At 45.4% G+C, this 16,651-nt stretch overlaps 1 long non-coding RNA gene and 1 other non-coding gene across 2 annotated transcripts; both read left to right on the forward strand.

The window, feature by feature from the left end:
* Positions 1-42: 42 nt before the first annotated feature.
* On the forward strand, positions 43-12,857 carry LOC125616513. The gene is made up of 3 exons (XR_007347145.1): positions 43-671; positions 11,632-11,932; positions 12,475-12,857. It is a non-coding gene; the product is annotated as an uncharacterized LOC125616513 (long non-coding RNA).
* A 2,973-nt stretch (positions 12,858-15,830) lies between these two features.
* On the forward strand, positions 15,831-15,903 carry Trnaa-agc. Its single transcript has one exon. It is a non-coding gene; the product is annotated as a tRNA-Ala (tRNA).
* The last annotated feature ends 748 nt before the right edge of the window (positions 15,904-16,651 follow it).

The raw sequence follows: 16,651 nt of genomic DNA on the forward strand, positions 1-16,651 counted from the left end.
GCGTGCAGCGCTCTCTTGGCTCAGCACCCGGCCCTGGGCGCAGCGGCACCCGGAGGTCGCCGGGAGCCGCCTCCCTGGCGTCCCAACTCGCGTGTTCTTCCTCCGCTGCCGGTGTCTCTCCAACTGCGCACCGGCGGAAAGAATACCCTGTCGCCGTCCTGTCACTGTGTCTCCTCAGCCTCCTAATGCGGGTCACATATCTCTGCCCTGACTGGGCTTCTGGTGCTACCACCCAGCACTGCCTTCAGTCTTCCCCTTTGTCCTGCGGGTGGGTCTCAGGGCTGCCCGTGAGGCTCACCCGGGGAGATGTAAAAATCCGATGCCAGGCTGCACCCACACCCTGCACTCAAAAGCACTGGTCGGGGACCCGGGCAGTTTGTGAAATTCCCCAGGTAATTTCCACTGTTTAGTCAGGGTGGTGACACCACCAGCCCTGGGCTTCTCAAATATTAGTAGGCTTTGCAATCCCTTGGGAGATGGATAAAATGCAGATTCCCCTTAGTTCAGCAGGGCCAAGGAGGGGCCTATCAGTCTGCATTTCTGACAGGTTCTTCATGATTCCAAGGTTGCTGGCCTGAGAGTTACATTTGGAACTGCAAGACACCCTCAGGGTCCCTTTGGCTTTCCTCTGGCGATGGAGAAGACTTGGGTTTGGGATCAGATGGACATGGGTTTGTATCCTACCTCTGCCACTTCCTAGTTTGGTGAAATTGGTCTCTAGTCTGTGTGTGTGAATGGGTAGGGGAGAACAGTACTTAGCAGGGTGAGTGAGTGGTGAGGGTGATGATGAGCCTGGTGGCAGTGAGTGAAAGTCAACTGTATTGGGATGGTTTAATTCCCCTGTGGCCCCTTGGTGGAGTAGGCCAGGGAATGGCAGAAGCCAAGGAAGGAACCTTCCAGGTCTCCTCTCTGCTGTCTCTTACAGATGGGGCTGAAGTCATATACAGCACTGTCTCTCTAGGGAGCCAGACAGGCATTGGATTTGGTGTGTTTGCCAGAGCTGAAGGGATAGAGGAGCAAGGAAGATCTGTGTCAGAGCCTGGAGCTGACTAGAGGGATCCTGAGTTCCTGGGAGAGCAAGTCTTCTGAAGCAGTCTAGGGGCTTCAGGAAGGGTGCCCTGAGCACATGGTGAGAACCACCAGAGGCCAAAAAGTAGGGTCAGGATCCCAGGAGACAGAGATACAAGGAAGAGGGATGGAGCCTGTCTCATTTCTCCTGGGGGGGAAAAAAGGTGTAGGCAGTGTTCACTGGGCTTTCCTGAGGCTACCTGGGGCTGCATCTTACTCCCCTCCCCCCTGCTAGTTGTGTGACCTTGTCAAGGTGACTTAAGCCCTCAAGGCTCCGTTGCTTCAAGTGTAAAATGGAGTCATTGTCATTGCTGACTCACAGAATTGTGTGCGGGACTGAAAGATAATTTGGTAAAGCCTCAGATCAGTTGCTGTTGCACTGTGGGCACCCCGTGGGTGTTTGCTATTATTATTTCTTCCCATTGGACAAGTGAGCAGCCTGTGAGCAGCCTGAGGCTCCAAGAGTTTAAGGGACTCTGCAGGCTTGTGCTGTCCTTTCTCTGGATTCCCTTCAGCTCTGAACACCCTTTGTAACCCTCTTTATGACTTGGTCAAGGGCTGTGATCAGCCGTCCTGATGGTGGACTCCAATTTTGATCTGGCTCTCCTGAGACTCCAGCTAGAATACATCTCATTTTGTGGCTCAGAGAAAGGACTGGAAGCCTGAGGATTCTGATTTAAAGCTTACCACCTCCCTCAGGACAGTTGGTAAGGCCACATTCTGTGAGACTGCATGTGACATGCTCAGAATCTGCTTAATACACACGAATATGATTCCTTTTAAATCATAGCACTTCAGTGTAGCTCTGGTGGACGGCTCAGTAGACAAAATGTTTTAAAAACATGCTTTCTTCCACACAGAGCCCTGGTCATCAAGCCAGGGACCTGGACCTGAGATGTAGGGCACTGGTCTTAAGGCCCAGCCACCTTCCCCCGCCACCTGGGTTCCCACAGTATGCTCAGGACACTGCAGGGTTGTAGTCATAGCTTGCTTCTCATGTCCTTCCCCACACCCTGCCTCCACAATCAGCTCTGTCCTTCTCCACCTCAAATTTCCATCACCAGGCAAAATGCTTGACACCTACTCTAACCAGTGCTTCTGAAGCACTCATTATCAATTCAAAAGAATAACCGAGAGCTTCAGAACCTCCACACAGGCTCACTTCTCTGGACCTCAGTCTTTTCATAGATAAAATGGGGTTTGGACTAGATTCGATCTCTTAGGCTGCCTCTGACTCTAGCAATCCCTAAGTTTGAAATATTCTTCATTTTATCATAATCCACTTTAGTTTTTCATCCCAGGAACACATTCTCGTATTTGACCTTGAATTTTGTTTGCTTCTTACTCAAACAATGTGTGAATGAGCTTTATTAAATAGCTGCAGTCAGGCGTGGTGGCACATGCCTGTAATCTCAGCAGCTCAGGAGGCTGGGACAGGAGAATTGTGAGTTCAAAGTCAGCCTCAGCAAAAGCAAGGCGCTAAGCAACTCAGTGAGACCCTGTCTCAAAATACAATACAAAATAGGGCTGGGGATGCGGCTCAGTGGGCAAGTGCCCCTCAGTTGTTCAATCCCCGGTACCAAAAAAGAGACTGCAAACACACAGCTAATTAAGGCTTATAATTTCTTTATTTTCTTACTAACTTTTTCTACACCAGGCCATTAGTCTGGTTTTTGTTAGAAGCACATGGAACTGATAATTTTCAGTGGATGGGGTTCATTCTCCCTACATCCCTTACCTTGGCAGCCTCTGCAACATCCTTGGGCATACTGCCTCTGTGTTCCTGGTGGAGTGGACAAGCCCCCACCCCCTTCCCTTTGCACAGGACTCTGTCTTGGCAGAGAAAATGTGCAGACTGCTTGGGTCAAGGAAAGGTGTCCCTCACCCCCACTGAACCTGACTGATCACATCGGCCCATGAGCCCACAGGAATAGATGAGTGATGCCAGCTCCCAGCCCCCTCAAATATCTTCCACATTTATTTGTTAGGGCTGAAAGAATCAAAACAATATCATTTCTAAGGGAATCTTTTTCCTTCCAGGGAAGCAGCCACAGTGGGATTTTCTGTAATATTAGCCAAATGCTTGGATATCTGCCACTAACAAGTCACTATATGGTAGATTGTCTGCAAGGGTGGGCTCAACTCAGTCTCCAAAAGTGAATCTGTTCCCTCTTCTTGAATCTAGGCTGGTCCTACAACCAGCTTCACCTGAAGAATGAGACAAAGGGGTGCTATTCCAGTCTGGGCCTAGGCAGAGCCAGCAACCTACCCCAAGGATCCAAGTGTGTGAGAGAGGCCCTGCTCCAGCCAGGCTGGCTGATCCGCATGGATTTATCCTTACAGAGCACTGCTAAGCTCTACTAAAGTTCTGGCCCTCAGAATTGGGAGCAATAAAAACAGTTTGTGATTTAAGCCACCACATTTTGGATAATTTCCTTCATATCCATAAGTAACAAAAGCACCATAGTCTCTGGACTCTAGTCTCTTCACCTACAAATGCTGGTTCTGTCTTCCATCTTTGATATTGGGCCTCCATAACTCATGTCCATCTCTCTTTCCACAAGTGTGTCTCTCAACATGTGGCTGCCAAACAAGCAGTTGAAATTACGGAAAGTGCCCCCAAACCCCAGAGGTTACTATCATTCATTCACCTGGAATTTGTCAAGGAAAACAGAAGAATGTATTATCTTGAAGCACTGGCTTGGGAGTCAGTAGCATTGGCTTTGAGTTTAATTTTGGACTAGTTTCTTTCTTCAGGTCTCCATCTCTTTATCTGTAAAATGGGATAATAATAATACCTACTTCAGTGTGAATGTGAGGGTTATATGAGGTGGTGGTGTCGGGATGTTGCTTAGCACGGTGCCTGCATGTGGAAGGAAATAAAGTGTAGCTTTCTCTTTAAGGGCTCCTATGCATTTTTCTTTCTTTCTTTTTTTTTTTTTTTTTNATCTGTCTACAGAGGGAGTAAAAATTACCAAAACATGATAACCTAGCCCTGCCCCAGCCAGTAAGAAAACAAAACACACATCTCCAGGGTCCTCACTGCATTGTGAATATCATCTCTGTAGATTTTGGGGGAAAAATGTAAATGATTTCTTTGGTATAAACAAAAAAAAATGTGAAAAGCATAGGGAGGGACAGAAGGAAGGAGCTGGGTAATGATTTGCTTTGGTTTCTAAAAAGAAATCTATCGTTCCTTACATTTATGATCCGAGGATGGTCAAATTAAAGGGGTTAAGTTAATTTAAAAATAAAAGTGGCTTTGTAGGAATCAAGCAGAAGAAAGCAGCATGTTGGTTAGCACTTTTTCTCTTTTTTTAAAAAAAGAAAAACAACAGTGGAACAAGAGAAATCAAAACCTAACCTTCTACCATCTGCCGCAGATGATTTTCTAGCTCTCTATAAGGATCTCATTAGCATCTTCCAAGAGGCTGATTGTAGCCACCAGCACAACTGTGGTGCAGAAAAGGGGCACCCACACTCGACTGCCATGGGCACCTGCAGAGGGGCCTGCTGGGCTCCTGCCAGGCTCTCCCAATTCCCTCCTTCAAATACAGTCCAACTAAACTCCATTGCAGCAAGGAGAGAGTGACCCCTGTTAAAGGACCTGCACCAGCCAGGAAGGACACTGAGGAGGGGAGATTGGCCTAGCCAGTCACCAAGCGCCTGAGAAGAACACTTCAGACCCACTTCGGCTACTGGTTCTAGGTCTCCTGGGTCTGCTCTTTCTGGCCTAATCAAGAGCTGCATATTCTGGGCCTGCCAGATGTAAGGTGCAGGGAGAATATGCCCTTCCCTCTCCGGACTCCTCAAGGCACCCTCCCACCTCACCTGGCTTCCCAGCATAAAGCAAGGTCACACAGGATGGTTCTGAACAGGCTCTCACCTGCTTAGTGGCTGGGCAAGGAATGTGGAGCTACTAGATGAAAATGTCCCAGGAGGAAAGGAGGTGGCAGCCAGGAAGGAATTCCCAAGGAAGCTTTAAGGAACCAAGGCTTTTCTCTCCCTTCCCCTCGCTCTCTCTCTGTCTGTCTCTCTCAGTTCTTTTCTGAAGAAGCATGCGAGGCTGGAATCTGAGTGTGTGTGTACACACATGTGCACACATAGCAGCTTTCCTTATCTGTGCTTTCATCTCTCAAGATTTCAGATACCTGCAGTCAACCACAGCACAAAAATTTTAAATGGAAAATTCAAAATTTTGAGAGAGAGAGAGAGAGAGATCATATTAACACAATTTTATTATAGTGTATTATTACTAGTGTATTATTTGATTGCTAGTTATTATTGTTAATCTCTTACTGTGTCTCATTTTATAAATCAAGCTTTATCATTGGTATGTATTTATAGGGGAAAACAGTATTTATAGGGTTCAGTGCTATCTGCAGTTTCAGGCATCCATGGAGACGTTGAAACATATACCCCGAGAATCAAGGGGGACCACTATGTACACAGACACACATACAAACACTCACACATCAGTATACATATACCCGTCCACCTGAATGAAGTAGAGGCTACCCAGTGACAGTCTCTGTGGGAAGACTGGAGTCCCTGAGATTCTAGATGACTGCAGAATCTTAGGCATTCATGACTCAACTGGAGCCCATTACGGAGGCCACAATTAAACCTCAAGTCCGAATGGTTCCTTTGATCTGGTCCAGTATGAAGTTAATTTAGTCTTTTAGGCTCCTTTAGGTTGGTCTCTCTCTCTCTCTAAGAAATATTCTAGCTCCTCAAGCTAAGTAGAAGCCATTTTGGTGTTTCCTTGTCTTCAAATACTCTGTCCATATGAGTTGGGGCTTTTTTTTTTTTTTTTTTTTTGATAGAGTCGGGGCAAGGACTTTAGAAGCCACATGGGCAGATAGGTGTGAAATAAACTAAAAATAGACCACAAAATCTCTGTTGGTTGGTTTGTTTAAATGCCATGGACCTTGGACTGGAACTTTCAACCTTCCAGGTTCATTATTCCTGAAACTCAATGACAGCCATGATTTACTTTCAGGACAGTTTCAGGTCAGGCTGTGGAGATGAGCACTTAACTCCATTCTAATGTGAATCAGCTAGTCTATGGCTATGAAGGACCCCAATACTGGCTAGCTGAAGCAAATGCCATGAACATATTGACCCATCACGGAATAGAGACCACAGGCATGGTCCAGACAGCAAGAGCCAGGGCCTTAGATGAAGCCATTGAATTCTCCGTCTCCTGGTTTTGCTCTCTCATGGCTGATGGGCAAAGGAAGCTAAGGATGGAGATAGTCCCTTGTGTGTCTTTGCAGTTCACCAATCCCTGGGGGGAAAAGGTGGTTCTCTCAATACCTATAAAATTAAGGGGGGAAACTTGGTTGGTGCAGCTTTGGGCAAGCAGGGGCTGGGGTCTGAAGCACACAGAGTGGGGCAGGACAGTAATGTAAGGAAGGCAGGGGATGCTGTTACCAAAAGTAGGAGCCAAGGAGAACTGTGCTCCTCAAAGTCAGGTGTTTGCCCAGGCATATCAAATACATTCACTATTCACTAGATCTTTTCCCTTGCCTCCAGATTCAGCTTTTATGGCATAGGTGCTACCCGGAGGAATCCTGAGTCACCACTAAACAGCAAATGTCACCCAGAGCAGAGCAGATCCATTAGCAGGGCTCCTGGGTATAATTCTGGGGGAAGGGCCATTGCTTGCTTGGTTCTGTCCCTGGCTTGAGCCACAATGTCTTCTGCCTACAGCCCTGCCCTGGCCCAGACAGTGCCATAGTCCACCTGTGAGGGGATGGGTCAAAAGCTTATCCACACTCAGTGTTGCCCTAACAGCAAGTATAAAGGGCTCCCATCTGGGCCAGACCTACCTCCTCTGACCCGACCTATGTCCTCATCACTCATCTAACTGAGCTAGCTCACCTGGCTGTGCAGATGTGGAACTTCTTATCTCTTCTTACCTCTGAGGCCTTCATGCTCTTACCCTTTGGCTCACATAACATTAACTAATACCATCTTGAGCCAAGCACTTGTCCTAAGCACTTCAATTATATTTTATACTCACACTGTCCTATGTGGTATGTGTCATTATTGTTATCATCACACCAGACAAGGAAGCTGAGACACTAAGGGGGTAAGCAATTTGTTTGAAATTACATGGCTTCTCAGTGGTAGAGCTGACAAACCTCGGGCATTATAGTGAAGTGGATAAGTAAGGTGAACCCTGGAACAAGACCAGCTTCATCATGCTGTGGGACCTTGGACAACTTGCTTAGCTTCTCTGAGCCTCAGACTCCTCATCTAGAGGATGGAACTTCAAATTCTCATATTCCAAGACTGCTCTATCCCTTCCTTGGCCTACTTTCTCCTTCTAGATAATTCCAGCCAGTGATTCTCAAAGTTAGGTCTTCAAGTGGGCTCTCTCAAACTCTGGGCTCTCTGAGGCACTTGAAAATTCATTTGTACCACAAAGTTAGCAAAATTGACCTATTGATTTTCCTCCCCGACCCCAGTCATTCCAACCTCAGTGCATGGTACCACCCTCTCGACTACCCAGCTGCTAGGTTAAGCACCCAGAATTTGAATTGGATTCCTCCTATTGTTCATCACGATCAAACGTTCTTCAGTGTTCTGTTGGTTCAAACTGCAAAATATATCCTGAATGCAGAGCATCTTCACTGTTTCCATGGCCACAGCTGTCATCCCAGTTCCAGGTCTCTAGCCTGCATCACTACATGCCTTCTCATGGTCTCCCTACCTCCACCCTTGCTTTATCCCAGTCAATTTGATCATTTTTATCTCTCTGCTTAAAACCCTTGGTCTCACATTGCTCCAGGGATACTCCAAATTCCTTTTCACAGTTTAAATGGTCCGACCTTACATGGCTTCTGTTTACTCCTCCGCATCCTCCCACCTGCTCTTTCCTGCTTGTTCTGTGACAGCACAATGTCCATCTTGTTCACTGCTGGGGCCCCAGAGCCTAGAGCAGTGCCTGACACATAGTAGGAGTAGGAGCTCAATGTATGCTTATTTGTTGAGTGAGTGAATGGATGACTGTGTGCCAGCCTTGGGGACCTTCTTTCTCTCCCCAAACCCACCATGCTCTCTGCTGTCCTAGTTACACCTGCTGTTCCCTTTGCTGTTGGCACTCTTCCCCAAGCACTGTGCACTGCCGATCCTCATCCATTTTTCAGTCTGTGTCCAATAATCAGCTCCTCAAGCAGAACTTTTCTGGGTGCAGTAGCAGAAAGAGCATATGGCCATTGTGCTCCATTATGTTACTGGTTTTTTGGTTTTTGGTACCAGGATTGAACCCAGGGGTGCTCAATCCCTGAGCCACATTGCCAGCCCTTTTCATTTTTTAATTTTGAGATAGGGTCTTGCTGACTTGCTGAGGCTGGCTTTGAACTTGCGATCCTCCTGCCTCAGTCTCCCAAACCACTGGGACTATAGGCGTTCACCACCATGCCCAGCAATGTGACTGTTGTTCAGAGCATGGGTCAGCACCTGAAATTACTTTCTTTGTTCATTTGAGTTGTCTTACTCATCACCTTCATAAGGATGGGTCAAGGGCAGGGGCCTCATCTTATTTAATGCTACATCCCACACCTAGAACAGTGGTTGGCACAGACTTGGTGCTCAACAGACCACTATGAGCTGACTGATCAACACTTAAGATTGCTAAGAGAATGAAACATAGATTAAAGCATATGTTAAAACCACCACTTTGGAAATTTGGCAGTTTCTAATAAATCTAAGCATATGGTGACAAGGAACAGCAATTTTCCTCCTGAATATACACACAAGAGAAATGACTGCTTATATCCAAAAGACTCCTTGTCCAAGAATGCATGCATCCTCATTCACAACTGCACGAATCTGGAACTAACCCAAATGTCCATCACTGAGGGAAGAGATGAACAAATTATAGTCTGTTCATACAATGAAATACTGCTCTGCAAAAAAAGAAAAGTTCTTTTTTTTTTGTACCAGGGATTGAACCCAGGGATGTTTAACCATTGAGCCACATCCCCAGCCCTTTTTATTTTTTATTTAACTAAATAACCTCACTGAGTTGCTTAGCACCTTGCCATTGCTGAGGCTGGCTTGGAAGTCACAATCCTCCTGCCTCAGCCTCCTCAGCCTCTGGGATTACAGGCATGCGCCAGCGCGCCTGGCAGAAAAGTTCCGATCAATACAACACGGGGGAAGCTTACAGACGATATGTTGATCCAAAGAAGAAAAATGAGAAAAGGACACACTGTGTGGGTCTATTTATGTTAAACTCCAGAACAGGGCAAACCCATCCGCTGACCCTTTTCCAGTGCTACTCAGAGGCCGAGAGTGACACACGCAGCTTTTTTTGATACACGGAAGTGAGAAAAACTGTAAGAAGGGGAGAAGATTTGCATTAAGGAATGGTTGGGGGGGGGGGTCAGTGCGGATGCTGTGGGTGGAGAGAATGCCTGTGTCCTGGGTAATTTTGGAAAACTATGTGCAAGGCTGCCCCGGCCAGCAAAGGTTTGTGGAACAGCTGGAAAAACGGAAGTTTCAAAGAACACAGAGGAGAGTGCAGCGGCTTCACTCAAGAATCAGACCTCAAAATATAATGCACATGGGTCTGTGACCCATCAGCTAGAGAGGGGAGGTGGTGGTGCCAGGGAGGGAAAGGGGAAACAGGGAGAGGGGTAACAAATCTGCTCTTGTGCTATGGACCCTTATCCTCAGGGTGGTATGGGCCAGATGAGTTCCTCTATCTAGCAGGAGGCAAAGCCCCTCTGGGATCTCTTTTTACTTCATCTGAAACAAAACAGGAAGAGGCTTGGAAGGTATAGACTAAATAACCCAAAGATCAAGATTCCTTAACAACCAAAGACCCCAGAGGCAGCGCACCAAATGGCGTGGCCCTTCCTACATCTCTCCCCAGCAGCAGCCCTGGAGTATTTCCCTGTCACTCATCTGTCCTATTGCTGCAATGGCTTTAGTTAGTCAGGAAACAGAGATCAAATGAACGGCTCACAGCATAACCAGAATTCTGCGAAACCGGAAATCAGCCAAATCTAGAAACTTTGCAAGGATAGGACCATAGAAGTAGACCACAGAGAGGATGTTCCCTCGGGCTGCAGACCTGTGCCCAAGGGGCTGTTTAAGGGTGCTGTTGACTGGGTTGATTCGGCATGGTATTTACAGGGGCCTGTCTCATTAAATGAACTTGCTTTGAACTAATGAAAACATTTCCCATTATCTGGAAAGTTGGGAATGTGTTTTATTATTTTCAACTATGTCTAGTTTTTAAAAGAGAATTTGGTAAGTGCTTTTGGGCACAAGTGGATAAGTACCATTGAGGATTCCATGTGGTGATTCAAATCTTGTTTCGGTTAAAATACATGCATTCTCTCAAGCACTACTCCAACCTGATAACCAAGGATTCTTATGTGCAGCAGAGAAAGTTCAAGAAAATGGAAACTTGGATGTCAGTTTGCATAGAAATGCAGAGCTTGCTCACTCATACCTAAAGTTGAGAGTGTCGTTGATTATCCTGGAGTGAAATTGGGCGAAATCAAGAGGGTACCTTACAAGATCAGTTATCTGTGGGTGTGACAAGGACTCTATGAATAAACTTCAGAAGATAAAAAGCCTGCAATTCCATCTTGGGGAAGGGATCACTGAGCCACTTGCAGTGGTTAAAGGACTAGAAGAAAAGACACTATGGAGCCCAAATCTTAGTAGTTATAGAAAAATGGCTGAAGCAAATTATGTTGACAAGAAGTTACATCAACCAAGATGAAGTTTAACTAGCTTCATGTTGCTTAGGTGATACGAATGCATTTTTCCCATTCAGCCTTCTTAGAATTGCCAGTCTCCATTTGAAGTGCTTCTGGTCAGTTATCAGTCAAAGCTCTTGGCCACAGGGGTGGGTTTGTTTGAGCTTCCAGCAGCAGTGATAGGAATAAAAAGGATATATATAGACTGGACAGGGCAGAGCTATTGGTAAACAGATGGTAGGAGAAAGCAGCTTTTTTTTTTTTTTTTTTTGTCTATTGAGATTCTTGTACTGGGAAGGTAGACATCTGAGGCTGTGGAAGGAGAAACTTTCTAAAGGAAGGAAGCAGGGAGAAGCAGAGTGAGAGAACATGAAGAGAGACCTTACTTTTGTGAATATTGGAATCTCCTGGGGAGCCTGAGAAAATACTGGTACCTGGGTGCCAGCCCAGAAGTTTTAACAGGTCTCTCCTGCTGCACATCCTGGGTTTTGCTCAAGATAATTCCTATGTGCAGCAGAGGACCTGGACACCTTGTCTAGAACACCAGATCATGGCCAATCCTCAAGACCTTGATTCCAACAGCAGTTCCTGATTCTTTAACCCATTTCGTTGTCTCCAGTTGCCGACAACATCCCTTTTCCGTTGTTCGTATAGTTTGTGTTGGATTTCTATTTGTGTCCAAAAGATCTAACTAACACACAAAGATCCTTCATCACCAGCACCAACATCCATTCAACACAGCCCTGATTGAAGGACTGTACTTCTGTGGGCTCATTTAATGTAATCCTCACGGCATTCTTGGAGTTTGAAAGCCATTTTTGTCCCTGTTTTACAGATGAAGAAATGAGACATCAACCAATGAAGTGACTTGCCAAAATGAACACAGCCAATAAAATCAGAGCTGGAATGATCCCCAGAGATGGTCCTTACCCACCTCAGCTTACCACCTCCCAAGAAGGACCAAAAAGGAGGCAGTGTCTCTGTAGGAATCCAGAAAGGGGATCTCTGAACAGCCTTTGCAGGAAGGAGTTTGGGGCTGTAATACGGGAAAGGCACTGCACCACTCCTTTGCACAATTATTTAACACATGGAAAGTCCAGGATTGACTGATCCAAGGACTCATCTGAAGCCATCAGGTACCAGCTTCCTCACCTTTCTTCTTCACATAGTGGCCTCATCTGTAGCTGGCTCCCCCAAGCAGACATGACAGAGGCAGTCCCCAGATGTCATATCTTCATAGAACAGCATAGAGGAAGGGACTGTCTATTCACCTGTGTCTCTTTATCAGTTAGAACAGCTGGTGCCAAAAGTCTGCCATAAAATTCCCCTCACACTGCATCACAGGAAAGGGGAATGGGAGTTTTACAGATGAGGAAACGAGACACCAAACAATGGAGAGGGGATCGATTGGTTCCATGGGGCACCGTGGAAATGCGGAGGGGGCATTTTTGGTTGTCACAATAACACAGGGAGGGCAATAATCATGCAGTGGGCAGAGGCTGGAACTAGATAACTTGAAATGCACAGATAGTCCCACTTTGTCACCTGCATGATATTTGAATGTCCTTTTGACCATTTTCACAGATGAAAAAAAAAAACTGTTCAAAATTATCTGAGTAAAACCGAACTCGCGTTCATCTAAACCCAAAGCATCTTTACAGTGTACTGTATTTTCCAGGAAAGCTCCTGTTGTGTACCTCAAGAAAAGATCATGTTCTGTTTGGTTTAGAATTTTTCTAAGAGTTGTTCACCAGTTTGGAAAATCACAATAGCAATGTCAACACCACTCAAGGAATTCAAGTCTCCAAAGCAGCAAGCTGTTTGGGCCTGCATTAGCACCTGCCAAGGTCACAGCGATTCTGGGTATGGATCTAGCATCTGTGACTACTAGCACCTCTTCCTACTCTGTGGTCCTTTTTCACTTCTTCCTTCCCAAACAAATGCTGGTTTTGTTTAAGGCCAGCCTGGGCAACATGAGACCCTGTCTCATTTAATAAAAAAGAAGGAAAGAAATTATGTGTGCAAGTGAATTATATTACCTAAACATTTCATTTGTAGTAGTAAAAGGAAAGTTGTGTGTGTGTGTGTGTGTGTGTGTATGTATATGTGTATGTATATATATATAAATTTCTTCTAAGGTAGCCCTGCTCAATATTGCACTTAATATATTCTATTTTATTTTAAATTATTTTCTTTTTATTCTACTCCATAATACAGTTATTGAATGTTTTGAAATTATATGGCTGGCAGTGGTAGTGTGCCCCTATAGTTCCAGCACTCAGGGTGCTGAGGCGGGACAATCACTTAAGCCCAGGAGTTTAAGGCCAGCCTGGGCAACATAAGACCCTGTTTCATTTAATAAAAAAAGAAAGAAAGAAATTATGCATGCAAGTGAATTATATTACCTATACATTTCATTTGTAGTAGTAAAAGGAAAGTTACCAAAATATATATGTATTTTTTATATATAGATAAAAAGAGGGGACTGGGGTGGTAGCATATGCTACTTGGAAGGCTGAGACAGAAAGATCACTTGAATCTAGGAGTTCAAAAACAGACTAAACAATATAGCAAGACCTGCCTCACATAAATATGTAGAAATAGATAATAAATAAGCTAGCAAAAACAGGGAGTTGAGTCTGACAGGGGTGAGAGCCATGGTTTTGACTAGTGAAGATTCACTTTCTGGGGCGGAGAATGGGACTCACCTCCCTGAAGCCTGCACCTAGGTGGAGGAGGTTGGGTACCAGGACAAAATTAGCATTTGTTTGGGAAGGAAGAAGTGAGAAAGGACCCCAGAGTGTAAGAGCATTGTCTGATCCAAACAATGCCATCCAGGGAAGGAAGAGAGGCCCTGGAGCCAGAAGCAGCAAGCAGCTCTCTAGGAAGAGAGAAGGGGATATTATTGAGGAGGATGCATATCCTTAGCCACCAAAGCCTGGATGGAATCCCTTGACCAAAGCCACCTTCCTTCCTTTGCCTCCTATTGCACCAGGCAGTCTCCTGATTACTCTTCTAGCCTTCAGTTGTGGCTCTCAAGCCTGGCCCACCAGGGTTCTGGTCCCTGCAAAGAAGAATCTTCTGTTGCAAGCAGGCACCCTCGTATTCTGATGAATGCAGCATTCCTTGTGAATTTGGTTAAGTCCACCCAGAGTTTCAGAACTGAGCTCCTGACAAAGTGGGGTTCTGGAAGTTGAGACATTGAGGGGAAAGAAAGACCACCTGTAGGTGGTGCTGTCCTGTGAGGCCCTGTCTGGGTAATCAATGGCTTCCCTGGATGGCAGGGTGTCCAAACCTCCTGGCCAAGCAGCCTCTGAGCTAATGAAATGCCATAATACAGACACAGACTTGCAAAGCTGACTAAAGGGGTGCCACTCTACCAGGGAGGCTGGCAATGGGAGGCCTGGGACAGCTACTGTGTTGTCCCGTAAGCCACTCCCCACGGTGGAGGCTTTGTTGAATGTTTCCAGGCCCTGACAGCTTTTGTCCTCTCTCTGAGTCACAGTATGCAATCTTAGGGCCTCAATTATCATCAGTTCCTTCTTGAGGGTGGGAGAGAGAACCGACCCCACAGAAGCTTCTCCTCAGGGATGGTCCTCTGAACCTGTCCCTTGGAGCCCTGGGGTTGGGCCAGCTCTGTTCTCTGCAGAGACAGGAAGCCATGAGCAGGATTCTCTGTAGGCTCCTTCTTCATCACTCTTCTTTTGCATCTTAAATGTTTACAGGAGCAAACTTCCTAGTTTAGGCCTCTGTTGAATGGGGAGTTGGGAGAACAGGTCCCAACAGGCCTCTACTGCTGTGACCAAAACAAACACCAAAATATTCAACACATACAAAACTTTCACTTAAAACCAAGGCACTGGCAGCCTGGACTACCAGTTTTCCTTTTTTTTATGACAAAAGAGAAGGAACAGTTTTCTCTCTAGTCCTAATGGGTATATGGTGCAGCTTTGTACCAGGCCTCTTAAGCTATGGTACCATCAGTGGCTTTCCTAGATCCCAAAGCCCAGGACCCCAAATGCAGAATTGCCTGGCAGTCACAGAGTCCAGAGGTGCTGCAGTCCTGGGAGCACCAACATAGAAGTAGCTTCTGGCGTGATGGCCATCGTGAGGGTACATCTAAGAGCTGTGGCTCAGGATTGCTCTGCAGACCAGGGAGGTGGCTTCCCTTGATGCAATGAGCAGCTGATGGCTATTCATTCTGCAAATGTTTATTGTTAAGTATCTATATGCCCAGCTGTTCTGGGTACTTGAGGGGGGTGCCTGGCCACAATCACAGTGGAAAACCCTGCCCTGGTGTGGAGCAGAATGGCCTCAGAAAGCCCATTCTACAAATGTGACAGTGTTTTCTTTATACTTCTCTGTATACAAATGGGCTTACGTTGCTTTTCAAATTAGGGAAAAGCAATTCAAGTAAGTTATCAGAAATTGTTTTTGAACACATACCCATGAAGGAAATAAAATTGTGAAAAGGAAACACCAGGTAGTCCCATATCTGCAGGAGAGTGCACTTTGGACTCTGAGGGGACCATAATGGGTGTGGGCAGAAAATCAACACCAGATGAGTCTAGGTAAATTGATTTTGAACTCTTATTGTCCAAGAAATCCTAGAAGAGGAACCTTTGTATCACTCAGTCTTCATTCATTTAATTATTTGCTCAGGAAATGGTTTCTGTAATAGATTCAGGGAATTACAGAGATAAGCAAGTCACCGTCCTGCCCTCCAGGGTCCACACTCCTTTGAGGAGTCAATATGTTTAACAGTTGCAAACAATGAAGGGTGCAGGTGCCAGTGCAGAATTAAGGTGTGAAAGGGAGGATGGTGGGTGCAGTTTCTGAGTCCATTTGATCCCTATTTTATCTTGGCCTGTAACACAGAGCCTGTTACATGGGGGCTCTCACTACCTCCTGAACAAATAGTGTTTGGGCAAAGCTCTATGGATATGGTTACCTGGTGAGATGGAGGGTGATGTCTTTGGCTCTTGCCTCTGTTTCAGCTGCCCTTTTCCTTACTTAGAAATACCAAAAATGGGCTGTGGCTGTGGCTCAGTGGTAGAGCACTTGCCTAGCATGTATGAGGCCCTGGGTTCAAGTCTCAGCACCACATGTAAATAAATAAATAAAAATAAAAGTCCATCAACAACTAAAAAAAAAAAAAAAACATGACGCTCTGGGCACCTGCTCTTTAAAAAAAAAAAAAAAAAAAAAGGAATACCAATAATGTTGAAATGCTCTTTGCCCCAGTGATCACCATATATCCTTTGTGTTTTGATCCACCCCTCCAGTAGCTTTTTATTTCATTCTTCTCTCATTTCATCTCACCCTGCTTTCTCATAATTTTCTGCTCCTACTTCATAAACGCCATGTTTCTCTTATGTGCTAACAAAGATGCAAAACAGTTTTCTAGAACTCTCTTCTGGTTCCTGAAGTATATCATCTTCAGAAATACACTCTTCCTCTAGGCTTCCAGATGACATTCCCTTTCCTCTCATCTGTGGGATTCCAGAACTTTAGAACTAGAATCTATGATTTACTATATCTTTATTCACTTATTGATTCACCCAACTAATATTTATTGAATATAAATCATGTAAAAACCCAGCCCTTATCTGCATAAAGCTTACAGTCTAAAGGGTATTGCAGGATCCCAAGAGTTATAATACTTTATAATTAAAGCTTCACGACTGAATAGAAGGAGCTTCTTGTCTACCCTTCTTGAGCCATGAAGCAGACATCATGGGAGGAAACACTGGACTGATAGGTTAGGGCTCAGTGTTGAAGGTTCTTTTTTTTAAAATTTTTTTTTCAGTTGTTGATGGACCTTTGTTTTATTCATTCATTTATATGCGGTGCTG

This window comes from Marmota marmota, unplaced genomic scaffold (assembly GCF_001458135.2).
Source record: "Marmota marmota marmota unplaced genomic scaffold, marMar, whole genome shotgun sequence".
NCBI lineage: Eukaryota > Metazoa > Chordata > Mammalia > Rodentia > Sciuridae > Marmota > Marmota marmota.